Source organism: Pseudorca crassidens, chromosome 19 (genome assembly GCF_039906515.1).
Source record: "Pseudorca crassidens isolate mPseCra1 chromosome 19, mPseCra1.hap1, whole genome shotgun sequence".
Lineage (NCBI taxonomy): Eukaryota > Metazoa > Chordata > Mammalia > Artiodactyla > Delphinidae > Pseudorca > Pseudorca crassidens.
In genome coordinates, this window is record NC_090314.1 from 42,796,159 (window position 1) to 42,807,239 (window position 11,081).

Here is an 11,081-nt window from a genome sequence, read left to right on the forward strand (position 1 = left end):
AATGACAGTAAATATGATCCAAAATCTTGGAAATAGAATGGAGAAAATACAAGAAACGTTTAACGAGGACCTAGAAGAACTAAAGAGCAAACAAACAATGATGGACAACACAATAAATGAAATTTAAAATTATCTAGAAGGAATCAATAGCAGAATAACTGAAGCAGAAAAACGGATAAGTGACTGGAAGATAAAATAGTGGAAATAACTACCACAGAGCAGAATAAAGAAAAAACAATGAAAAGAATTGAGGTCAGTCTCAGAGACCTCTGGGACAACACTAAACGCAACAACATTCTAATTATAGGGGTCCCAGAAGAAAAGAAATAGAAAGGAACTGAGAAAATATTTGAAGAGATTATAGTTGAAGACTTCCCTAACATGGCAAAGGAAATAGCCACTCAAGTCCAGGAAGTGCAGAGAGTCCCATACAGGATAAATCCAAGGAGAAACACGCCAAGACACATATTAATCAAACTATCAAAAATTAAATACAAAGAAAAAATATTAAAAGCAGCAGGGGAAAAGCAACAAATAACATACAAGGGAATCCCCATAAGGTTAACAGCTGATCTTTCAGCAGAAACTCTGCAAGCCAGAAGGGAGTGGCAGGACATATTTAAAGTGATGAAAGGGAAAAACCTACAACCAAGATTACTCTACCCAGCAAGGATCTCATTCAGATTCGACAGAGAAATTAAAACCTTTACAGACAAGCAAAAGCTAAGAGAATTCAGCACCACCAAACCAGCTTTACAACAAATGCTAAAGGAATTTCTCTAGGCAGGATACACAAGAAAAGGAAAAGACGTACAATAACAAACCGAAACAATTAAGAAAATGGTAATAGGAACATACATATCGATAATTACCTTAAATGTAAATGGATTAAAGCTTCCAACCAAAAGACATAGACTGGATGAATGGATAGAAAAACAAGACCCGTATATACGCTGGCTACAAGAGACCCACTTCAGACCTAGGGACACATACAGACTGAAAGTGAGGGGATGGAAAAAGATATTCCATGCAAATGGAAATCAAAAGAAAGCTGGAGTAGCAATTCTCATATCAGACAAAACAGACTTTAAAATAAAGACCATTACAAGAGACAAAGAAGGACACTACATAATGATCAAGGGATCGATCCAAGAAGAATATATAACAATTGTAAACATTTATGCACCCAACATAGGAGCACCTCAATACATAAGGCAAATGTTAACAGCCATAAAAGGGGAAATTGACAGTAACACAATCATAGTAGGGGACTTTAACACCCCACTTTCACCAATGGACAGATCATCCAAAATGAAAATAAATAAGGAAACACAAGCTTTAAATGATACACTAAACAAGATGGACTTAACTGATATTTATAGGAAATTCCATCCAAAAACAACAGAATACAGTTTCTTCTCAAGTGCTCGTGGAACATTTTCCAGGATAGATCATATCCTGGGTCACAAATCAAGCCTTGGTAAATTTAAGAAAATTGAAATCGTGTCAAATAGCTTTTCCGACCACAATGTTATGAGACTAGATATCAATTACAGGAAAAAATCTGTAAAAAATACAAACACATGGAGACTAAGCAATACACTACTAAATAACCAAGGGATCACTGAAGAAATCAAGGAGGAAATCAAAAAATACCTAGAAACAAATGACAATGAAAACACGATGACCCAAAACCTATGGGGTGCAGCAAAAGCAGTTCTAAGAGGGAAGTTTATAGCAATACAATCCTACCTCAAGAAACAAGAAACACCTCAAATAAACAACCTAACCTTACACCTAAAGCAATTAGAGAAAGAAGAACAACAAAACCCCAAAGTTAGCAGAAGGAAAGAAATCATAAAGATCAGATCAGAAATAAATGAAAAAGAAATGAAGGAAACAGTAACAAAGATCAATAAAACTAAAAGCTGGTTCTTTGAGAAGACAAACAAAATTGATAAACCTTTAGCCAGACTCATCAAGAAAAAAAGGGAGAAAACTCAAATCAATAGAATTAGAAATGAAAAAGGAGAAATAACAACTGACACTGCAGAAATACAAAGGATCATGAGAGACTACTACAAGCAATCATATTCCAATAAAATGGACAACCTGGAAGAAATAGACAAATTCTTAGAAAAGCACAACCTTCCAGGACTGAACCAGGAAGAAATAGAAAATATAAACAGACCAATCACAAGCACTGAAATTGAGACTGTGATTAAAAATCTTCCAACAAACAAAAGCCCAGGACCAGATGGCTTCACAGGTGAATTCTATCAAACATTTAGGGAAGAGCTAACATCTATCCTTCTCAAATTCTTCCAAAATAAAGCAGAGGGAGGAACACTACCTAACTCATTTTACAAGGCCACCATCACCCTGATACCAAAACCAAAGATGTCACAAAGAAAGAAAACTATAGGCCAATATCACTAATGAACATAGATGCAAAAATCCTCAACAAAATACTAGCAAACAGAATCCAACAGCACATTAAAAGGATCATACACCATGATCAAGTGGGGTTTATCTCAGGAATGCAAGGATTCTTCAATATATGCAAATCAATCAATGTGATAAACCATATTAACAAACTGAAGGAGAAAAACCATATGATCATCTCAATAGATGTAGAGAAAGCTTTTGACAAAATTCAACATCCATTTATGATAAAAACCCTCCAGAAAGTAGGCATAAAGGGAACTTACGTCAACATAATAAAGGTCATATATGACAAACCCATAGACAGCATCATTCTCAATGGTGAAAAACTGAAACCATTTCCTCTAAGATCAGGAACAGGACAAGGTTGTCTACTCTCACCACTATTATTCAACATAGTTTTGGAATTTTAGCCACAGCAATCAGAGAAGAAAAAGAAATAAAAGGAATCCAAATTGGAAAGAAGAAGTAAAGCTGTCACTGTTTGCAGATGACATGATACTATACATAGGGAATCCTAAAAATGCTACCAGAGAACTACTAGAGCTAATTGATCAGTTTGGTAAAGTAACAGGATATAAAATTAATGCACAGAAATCTCTTGCATTCCTATACATTAATGATGAAAAATCTGAAAGAGAAATTAAGGAAACACTCCCATTTACCATTGCAACAAAAAGAATAAAATACCTAGGGATAAACCTACCTAAGGAGACAAAAGACCTGTATGCAGAAAACTATAAGACACTGATGAAAGAAATTAAAGATGATACAAACAGATGGAGAGATATACCATGTTCTTGGATTGGAAAAATCAACATTGTGAAATTGACTATACTACCCAAACCAATTTACAGATTCAATGCAATCCCCATCAAACTACCAATGGCATTTTTCACAGAACTAGAACAAAAAATTTCACAATTTGTATGGAAACACAAAAGACCCCGAATAGCCAAAGCAATCTTGAGAAAGAAAAATGGCACTGGAAGAATCAGGCTCCCAGACTTCAGACTATACTACAAAGCCACAGTAATCAAGACAGTATGGTATTGGCACAAAAACAGAAATATAGATCAATGGAACAGGATAGAAAGCCCAGAGATAAACCCACGCACATATAGTCACCTTATTTTTGATAAAGGAGGCAAGAATATACAATGGAGAAAAGACAGCCTTTTAAATAAATGTTGCTGGGAAAACTGGACAGCTACATGTAAAAGAATGAAATTAGAACACTCCTTAACACCATACACAAAAATAAACTCAAAATGGATTAAAGACCTAAATGTAAGACCAGACACTATAAAACTCTTAGAGGAAAACATAGGCAGAACACTCTATGACATAAATCACAGCAAGATCCTTTTTGACCAACCTCCTAGAGAAATGGAAATAAAAACAAAAGTAAACAAATGGGACTTAGTGAAACTGAAAAACTTCTGCACAGCAAAGGAAACCATAAACAAGACAAAAAGACAACTCTCAGAATGGGAGAATATATTTGCAAATGAAGCAACTGACAAAGGATTAATCTCCAAAATTTACAAGAAGCTCATGCAGCTCAATATCAAAAAAACAAACAACCCAATCCAAAAATGGGCAGAAGACCTAAATAGACATTTCTCCAAAGAAGATATACAGATTGCCAACAAACACATGAAAGGATTCTCAACATCACTGATCATTAGAGAAATGCAAATCAAAGCTACAATGAAGTATCACCTCACACCAGTCAGAATGGCCATCATCAAAAAGTCTACAAACAATAAATGCTGGAGAAGGTGTGGAGAAAAGGGAACCCTCTTGCACTGCTGGTGGGAATGTAAATTGATACAGCCACTATGGAGAACAGTATGGAGGTTCCTGAAAATCTAAGAATAGAACTACCATACAACTCAGCAATCCCACTACTGGGCATATACCCTGAGAAAACCATAATTCAAGAAGAGTCATGTACCACAATGTTCATTGCAGCTCTATTTACAATAGCTAGGACGTGGAAGCAACCTAAGTGTCCATCAACAGATGAGTGGATAAAGAAGATGTGGCACATATATACAATGGAATATTATGCAGCCATAAAAAGAAACGAAATTGAATCATTTGTAGTGAGACGGATGGACCTAGAGTCTGTCATACAGAGTGAAGTAAGTCAGAAAGAGAAAAACAAATACTGTACGCTCACACATATATATGGAATCTAAAAAAAAAAATGGTTCTGAAGAACCTAGGGGAAAGAAAGGAATAAAGCCACAGACATAGAGAATGGACTTGAGGACATGGGGAGGGGGAAGGATAAGCTGGGACGAAGTGAAAGAGTGGCATGGACATATATACACTACCAAATGTAAAACTGATAGCTAGTGGGAAGCAGCCACATAGCACAGGGAGATCAACTCGGTGCTTTATGACCACCTAGAGGGGTGGGATAGGGAGGGAGGGAGGGAGACACAAGAGGGAGGAGATATGGGGATATATATATGTATAGCTGATTTACTTTGTTATAAAGCAGATACTAACACACCATTGTAAAGAAATCATACCCAATAAAGATGTTTTAAAAAATAAGGATATTACAAAGAAAAGAAAATTAAAAGTCTCTCTCTTGAATAGAAATGGAAAAAAATTTAAATGAAATATTAGCATACCCTATACAATAATATATAAAAGTAATAATACAGGGACTTCCTTGGTGGTCCAGTGGTTAAGAATCCACCTTCCAATGCAGGGGATGCGGGTTCGATTCCTGGTCAGGGAACTAAGATCCCACATGCCGCGGGCAACTAAGTCCATGCACTCTAGAGTCTGCGTGCCACAACTAGAGAACCCACGTGCTGCAACTAAGACCAATGCAGACAAATAAATAAATAATAAATTGGTTAAAAAAAAAAGAATAATTCATAACTACCAAATTGGGTTTATTCCAGGAGAGCAAGATTTATTTAACATTAGAAAATCAAATAGTTATTCATCTCTTTACCAGAATAAAGTACAAAACCCATATGATTATCTCAACAGATTAAGAAGAACTTGAAAAAATTTGACACTAATTCATGCTTTTTTAAAAAGAAAACTCTTAGCAAAGTAAGAAGAGAAGAAAATTTATTTAATCTGGTAAATGCCAAACTATCGAAAGCCCTCCTCTGAGACAGAAAACAAGACAAGAAGGTCTCTATCACCACTACTTAACATTGTACTAGAAAGTCTAGTCAATGTAATAAAGCAAGAACATTATATAACAAGTACAAGGATTAGAAAGGAAGAAATGGACTTCCCTGGTGGTTAAGAATCTGCCTGCCAATGCAGGGGACACGGGTTTGAGCCCTAATCTGGGAAGATCCCACATGCCACGGAACAACTAAGTCCGTGTGCCACAACTACTGAGCCTGCGCTCTAGAGCCTGCGCTCTGCAACAAGAGAAGCCACCGCAGTGAGAAGCCAGTGCACCGCAGCAAAGAGTAGCCCCCGCTCGCCGCAACTAGAGAAAAGCCCTCACACCAGTCAGAATGGCCATCATCAAAAAGTCTACAAATAGTAAATGCTGGAGAGGGTGTGGAAAGAAGGGAACCCCCTCTAAACTGTTGGTGGGAATGTAAACTGGTGCAGCCACTATGGAAAGCAGTATGGAGGTTCCTTAAAAAAACTAAAAATAGAGTTACCATATGATCTGGCAATCTCACTCCTGGGCATATATCCAGAGAAGACGAAAACTCTTAATTTGAACAGATACACTGGGACTTCCCTGGTGGTCCAGTGCGTAAGACTCCACTCTCCCAGTGCAGGGGGCCCAGGTTCCATCCCTGGTTGGGAAACTAGATCCTGCCTGCATGCCGCAACTAAGAGTCCACATGCCGCAACTAAAAGATCCTACATGCCACAACTAAAGATCCTGCATGCCACAGCTAAGACCCAGTGCAACCTAAATAAACAAATTAAAAAAAAAGATACACCAATGTTCATGGCAGCACTATTTACAACAGCTAAGACATGGAAGCAACCTAAATGTCCATCAACAGATGAATGGATAAAAAAGATGTGGTATATGTACATATGCAGTGGAATATTACCCAGCCATAAAAAAGAATAAAATACTGCCATTTGTAGCAAAAAGGATGGAACTAGAGATTATCATACTAAGTGGAGTAAGTCAGACAGAGAAACAAATATTGTATGATATTTATATGTGGAATCTGAAAAAAATAATACAAATCATCTTATTTATATAACAGAAACAGACTCACAGACATAGAAAACAAACTTATGGTTACCAAAGTGGAAAGGGGAGGGGGAGGGATAAATTAGAAGTATAGGATTAATAGATACACACCACTATAAATAAAATAAGCAATAAGGATTTACTGTATAGCACATGGAACTATATTCAATATCTTATAATAACTATAATGGAAAAGAATCTGAAGCTGAACACCTGAAACTAACACAATATTGTAAATCAACTATAGTTAAATTAAAAAAAATTTTTTTTTCTTTTTTTTTTGCGGTACGCGGGCCTCTCACTGCTGTGGCCTCTCCCGTTGCGGAGCACAGGCTCCGGACGCGCAGGCTCAGCAGCCATGGCTCAGGGGCCCAGCCGCTCCGTGGCACGTGGGATCTTCCCAGACCGGGGCACGAACCCGCGTCCCCTGCATCGGCAGGCGGACTCTCAGCCACTGCGCCACCAGGGAAGCCCCCTTTTTTTAAATTTTTACTAGAAATTCCTGGGATCAAGGACAAAAATGACAGAAGACATTACCAATATATGTTTCATAACTGACTAAACCCTTGTCTACCATGTTTTAATAGGTGACTTTTACCTCAGAGCAACTTAGAAGACAGCAAAATGGATTAAATTACTTACATTTCCACCTAATTACAACTGTCAGATATGAGGCTTATTAAAGCCAACAGAATATCATAAAATCAAATTGGAGGAAATATGATTCGGGAATAAATAGGTTACTTACCGATAGCTTTAAATCACATGCCTGCTAAATCATTACTCGATATGTGCTGAAAATAACTAGCCAGCAAAGCCATTCTTTTAACAGAAATAGTCTTCAAAAGCTAATGCAAATCTGTTTTGGATTTATTACCTTTGAATACATACCTGGCCCTCTCTCTGCCCTTCTGTCCCAATGGGCCACCCTGCCTGAGTTACAGCAATAACATCTCTCAGGTGCCAGTTTATGCTTTTTTTTGCGGTACGCGGGCCTCTCACCGTTGTGGCCTCTCCCGTTGCGGAGCAAATGTTCCGGACGCGCAGGCTCAGAGGCCATGGCTCACGGGTCCAGCCGCTCTGCGGCATGTGGAATCTTCCCGGACCGGGGCACGAACTTGTGTCCCCTGCATCGGCAGGTGGACTTTCAACCACTGCGCCACCAGGGAAGCCCTAAAAAAATTTTTTTAAGTAAGAAAAAAAAAGATCTATGTCCTCTTGTGGAAATGACCCTATTATCATTATAAAATGGCCCTCTTTATCCTTTGTGATAATCTTTGCTCTGAAATCTATTTTGTCTGATGTTAAAATAACCCTTTTGATTAGTGTTAACATGATATATCTTATATTAATATAGCCACTCCAGCATTCTTTTGATTAGTGTTAGCATGGTATAGCTTTTTACTTTTTACCTACTTGTGTTTATTTTTAGGTGGGCTTCCTAAAGACAGCATGTAGTTGGGTCTTTCTTTTTTATCTGCCTTTTAATTAGATTGTCTAGACCAGGTATATTGACTGAAATTATTGATATGGTTGAGTTTAAATGTACCATCTTGGGTGCACAACTGTATAAATTTACTAAAACTCAGGTAGATCACCAGGTTCTGCCTGAGTTACCCCTACTTGTGCTGTGGCCTGGAAACTCACTCCAGGTTGTAGGCTGGGACAACTGCAGAGCTTATAGCTTTGCTTCTCTTCTCTCAGGGATCATTGTCCTGTGCTACCTGATTTCTAATGTCTGAACATCATTGTTTCATATATTTTGTCTGACTTTTTAGTTGTTTCAGATGGGAGAGTAAATCCATTGCCTGTTACTCCATCTTGGACTAAAGCAGAAGTTCAGAACTCTCTCTCTCTTTCTCTCTTTCTCTCGCTCTTTCTTTTCTCTCTTTCTTTCTTTCTTTCTTTTCTCTTTCTTTCTTTCTTTCTTTCTTTCTTTCTTTCTCTCTCTCTCTCTCTCTCTCTCTCTTTCTTTCGTTCGTTGTGCCAGGTCTTAGTTGCAGCAGGCAGTCTCCTTAGTTGTAGCATGCAAACTCTTAGTTGCAGCATGCATGTGGGATATAGCTCCCTGACCAGGGATCGAACCCAGGCCCCTTGCATTGGGAGCACAGAGTCTTAACCACTGAACCACCAGGGAAGTCCCAATTTACTTATTTCTTTGTTTGTTTGGGGGTTTTTTGGCTGCATTGGGTCTTCGTTGCTGCGTGCGGGCTTTTCTCCAGTTACGGCCAGCGGGGGCTACTCTTCGTTGCAGTAGCGGGCTTCTCATTGCGGTGGCTTCTCTCGTTGCAGAGCACTGTCTCTGGGCACACGGGCTCAATAGTTGTGGTTCATGGGCTCTAGAGCGCAGGATCCATAGTTGTGGCCCACAGGCTTAGTTGCCCCATGGCATGTGGGATCTTCCCAGACCAGAGATCAAATCCACATTGGCAGGCGGATTCTTAACCACTGCACCACCAGGGAAGTCCCTAGGTAGTGGTTTTAAAATACGCCCACAAACTCTTTGATATCCCTCCCTTCAAGAGATGGAACTTAATTCTCCTCCCCTTGAAAGCATGGGCTGGACTTAGTGACTCCTATCTAATGAATAGAACATGGCAGAAGTAACAGTGTGAGACTTCCAAGACAAAATCAGAAAAGGGACTACGGCTTTCTCTTGCTATCTCTTAGATCACTCATTCTGGGAAAGTCAGCTGCCATGTTATGAGGACGCTCAAGCAGCTCTCTGATGCCACTTGGCAAGGAATGCAGGCTTCCTGCCAACCATCAGCACTAACTTAACAGGCATGTGAGTGAGTCCCCTTGGAAGTAGATCCTCCAGCCCAAGCAATCCTTTTTTTTTTTTTTTTATTGCCAAGCAATCCTTTTAAATGACTCCCTGCTTCCTCACTGACATCTTGACTGCAACCTCATGAGAGACCCTGAGCCCAGCTAAGTCACTTCCGGATTCCTGACCCAAAGAAGTATGTATTATGTGAGATAGTAATTGCTTATCACTTTAAGCCACTAAATTTGGGGAATAATGTGTTCCGTAGCAAGAGATAACTAAAACAGGGGGTGAAGGAGAGAGGAATCAAAGACATACTGAGTTTTGGGGCTTGAGCAACTGGATAGATGACAGTACCATTTTACTAAGTAGGGACGCCTGGGAGAGGAAAGGGATTAGAAATCACAACGTTGATTTTAAGATGCCTTTTAGACATCAAGTGGAGATAGCAGGTAGGTGTGGATTATAAGTCTCCAGGCTGGAGAAATAACTGAGAGTCCCTGGAGTGGAGCCAGTGGTTAAAGCCATGGACACCTGGGAAGAAAAGTTGAGGGGTCCTGGGACCAAGCCCCGGGAGTCTCCAAACTTTAGAGGTAGACAGGGGAGAAGGAATCAGACTAAGAAGGAGTGGCCAGCAAGATGGGAGGAAATCCAGAAGACAGTGGCAACTCAAAGCCAAGAGCAGAGAGAATTTCAAGAAGGAAAAAAGAGATCAGCTAAGGGATGAGCAGCAGAGCAAGAAGTTCAGAAAAGCAGCTCCTCCTGGTGACAGCTGCTTCAAGGAAGCGAGGCTTGAATAATAGTAAGCACAACAGTTAACATTTCTTGAGTGCCTACCAGATGCCTGGCACTTTAACAGATTTTCTTCCTGAATCATCACAGTAGCTCCATCATTACTTCCATTTCACAGATAAGGGAACTGAGGGGCAGAGAGATTAAATAACTCGCTCAAGACCATACAGTTTGTGGAGTAGCAGAGGCCGAGTTGAAACTCAAGCATGTGGGACACCAAAGGCCAGAATCTTGACCACAAGAAATGGGCAAAATGGAAGGGGTCTGCTACTTTCTTTTTTTTTTTTTTGCATCTCACCATGAATGGGTCTCTTAAGTTTTTTGTGCCAGGCCCTGGGGAAGCAAATGTGGGCCCAACAGGTGGATGTTCCCCAGAAAGTGAGCAAAGAAACAGTGAAGGGACAGAGGTGGGAAAGGCAGGACCAGGCGGGAGATCTGTGCCTTTTGACTTTAAAGGAGCAGCATGCAAATTATATTCAAAGCAATATGCAAGTGATATGTAAATTGCATTGCAAATGAGCATCTGTTCTTTTTGAGTCAACAGCTCAGGCACTTTTGAGGGAGCCCTCCCCAGCTTTCTCCCAGGGTTGCCCAGGGTCAAGATCCCTTGCAGGATCTATTAACTAAACTGAAGAAGTAGCACGCGCCTTCCCCAGGCAAACTGGGCTCTGGACTGAAAGAAGAGGGCTGCCTACCCTGTCCAGGTAAGTCATTTATTCACGCATTCACCTAACAAATACTTGCAAAGCACCGACTCTGCATAAAGTCCAGAGGCAGATGCAGTAGACAAGTAGAAGACTCATTATTTCCAACTTCTGGGAACACATTCTGGTGGGCGGAATAAATAGATACAGTAAA